This window comes from Arachis ipaensis, chromosome B4 (assembly GCF_059453495.1).
Source record: "Arachis ipaensis isolate K30076 ecotype BB chromosome B4, ASM5945349v1, whole genome shotgun sequence".
NCBI classification, from domain to species: Eukaryota; Viridiplantae; Streptophyta; class Magnoliopsida; order Fabales; family Fabaceae; genus Arachis; species Arachis ipaensis.
The window spans coordinates 88,622,097-88,625,087 of record NC_142439.1 but is presented as its reverse complement, the minus strand read 5'-3'; the positions used below and the strand labels follow the sequence as shown (position 1 = coordinate 88,625,087).

Here is a 2,991-nt window from a genome sequence, read left to right as displayed (position 1 = left end):
AAAGTCCAGAAATGTGATTTTTGCATAAAACTAACAAAAATATACTAAAAAGTAGCTCAATCCTACTAAAAACTATATGAAAATACCTCCCAAAAAGCGTATAAAATATCCGCTCATCACATATCTTTATTTTTATTTGCATATTTTATTTTTATTTTATTACCATGAGCTATATGTTTCTTTCATTGAATGCCGCATTCACTGCCTGATCCGAGCTTAGCCACATTTGATCCTGAAATTGAAAGAACTATTTCACGTATTAGGCGAGCTTAACGTCGGTTAGCCTCTGAGGGTGGTGAAGTGATTGTTATCGATTCACCAGTCTCATCTGAGGGCGAATCTGAACCACCATCCGAGAGCGAAACAAGCTCCTTTACTACTGATTCAGTTACTTCACGTGCAGATAGAATGGCAGCACCTAGGAGGATTACTCTCCAGGAAGCTGGAGCCCCGGATTTTACAATGCAGCCGTATCAAGTGCATCATCCAACTCTGGCTACAGATTTTAAACTGAAGACTACACTAATCAATTTAATGCCCAAGTTTCATGGCTTACCTGCTCAGGAGCCCATCAAGCACCTCAGGGATTTTCAGACAGCCTGTTCTACTGTTTGGCATCAGGGTGCGAATGAAACTTCTATTCTGTTAACTGCCTTCCCATCTTGAGGGAAAGGCAAAGGAGTGGTACTACTCCCAACCTGAAGCGACTGTTACTAACTGGGATACGCTCAGAAGAGAATTTTTAGAAAAATATTTTCCAGCTAAAGTTACAGACAGACTAAGGAAAGAAATCTCATGCATTGTTCAAGGTGAATCAGAAACTCTCTATGAGTACTGGGAGCGTTTTAAGAACCTTTTAGACGCATGCCCCCATCACATGATTGATAGGCTAGTGTTGATCAGCTATTTCACTCAAGGCATGAAGCCTCAGGATAAAACCACACTAGATGGTGCTAGTAATGGTTCTCTGAAAAAGTACAAGACCGCAGATGAAGCATGGCAACGAATCAGCAACTTAGCTAAGTCCACCAGGAATCACAGGCACAGGAATAACCACTCGAAGACTGTTGCAGAAATTTCCTCTAGTACTGAGACTACTGCTCTTACACAGAGTATATATGAAATGACCAACCTACTGAAGCAATTACAGTTGAATCAACAACAACAAGCTCAGCCTTCCCCACCACAGCAAAGCCAACAGTTAGTTCCCCAAAGAGTATGCGAAATATGTGCTGATTATAGTCATTATACTGATGAATACCCGCAGCTCCAACAAAAAGACAATACTGTGGCAGTTACTCATAACTTTTATGACCGTCCAAATCAAGGATACAATCAACAAGACGGCAACTACAACCAAGGTGGGAACTATAACCAAGGATGGCAGGACAACTCCAACCAAGGTTGGAGGGATAATTCCAACCATGGCTGGAGGGACAACTATAACAGAGGAGGCAAAGACAATAATGGAAACCAAAGGTAGAATAACAACAACAGACAGTAGAATCAGAACCAACCTTACAGAGCTCCTCACTTAAGACAATCACAAAGACCCCAGCAAAACTAACAACAAATACTGTAGATCACTTATCCTACTTCCTCATCAAATGACGAGATGCTTCGTTCTCTTGCACAAGGACAACAAGAGATGTAGACTACACCGAACTCTACTCTAAATGGTCTGAATGCCACTTTGCAAGCTCTTGCCGCCCCAGATAGATTCATTACCTACTTCCACTAACCAACCTTTAAGCTCCAGTGGAATTCCTTCTCAACCCTTACCTAACCCCAAGGGTTGCATCAATGCCATCACTTTGAGGTCCGGAACCACACTGCCAGAGAGAAATCAGGAGGAGCCAAGCCCAATAGAACACGCCCCAATTGAAAACTCAGTGGAAGTGGAAGATGCGGAAATGGAAGACGCTGAAGAGGAAGATGAAGTACAAGACAAGGTTGAAGAAGAAGTAGCTCAGCAAAGGAATGAAGCACCAAAGGATGCAGAAGCTGCAAGTAGCGCCATCCCTATCCCATTCCCACATCTTGCAAGGAAGTCCAAAAAGCAGATGGAACTTGATCCCAAAATGGTAGAAATTTTCAAAAAGGTTGAGGTAACTGTTCCCCTTTTTGATGTTATTCAGCAAGTACCTAAATGTGCAAAGTTTCTAAAAGATTTATGCATTCATAAAGAGAAATTAATGAATTAGAAACTATCCCTTTAGGTAGTTCTATATCTGCTTTAATGGGAGGTATACCTGAAAAATGTAGTGATCCAGGTCCATGCATGGTTAACTGTACCATTGGAGGTGTAATATTTTCTGATTGCATGTATGACTTAGGAGCGTGTGTTAGTATAATGCCATTGTCTATATATGATACTCTAAGGCTCCCTCCCTTAAAAAGGTCCGTAGCTCATTTTATGTTAGCAGATAAAAGCCTTATTACAGTAGTTGAAATTGCTGAAGATGTATTAGTGAGCATTAAGGGGCTCACATTTCCTATTGACTTCTATATCCTGGAAATGCCCCCTAATGACTCAGGAAGACCATCATCAATCCTGCTTGGAAGACCATTCCTGAAAACCTCGAAGTTCAAGCTGGATGCATTCTCAGGAACTTACTCCTTTGAGATAGATGGCAGAATAGTGAGTTTCAGTTTAAATGAAGCTATGAAGCACCCTCCGGAAGATCATTCTATCTTCCAGTGCGACATCATTGATGAAACTGTAGCTGAACTTCACCAAGAAGAATTAGAAGAGAAGCACATGGAGCAAGGTCCAAGTGTGAGGACACCCTCTGAACATAATGAAGACACATTACCACTACCACTAGCCCCGGATGATTCAGAACCTAGCCATGAGCAGAAATTAGAATTGAAGCCCCTTCCTCCACACCTCAAGTATGCTTACCTTGAGGATAATCAGAAGTTTCCATTTATCATTGCAAGGGAACTCACTTCTCAACAAGAGGAACAACTACTTCGTGTGCTGAGAAA

General features: G+C 41.6%; 1 non-coding gene across 1 annotated transcript; it reads right to left on the bottom strand.

Moving 5' to 3' along the window:
- Positions 1-775: 775 nt before the first annotated feature.
- Positions 776-883, bottom strand: LOC148568284 (small nucleolar RNA R71). Its single transcript, XR_015881477.1, has one exon. It is a non-coding gene; the product is annotated as a small nucleolar RNA R71 (small nucleolar RNA).
- Between the last annotated feature and the right edge of the window lie 2,108 nt (positions 884-2,991).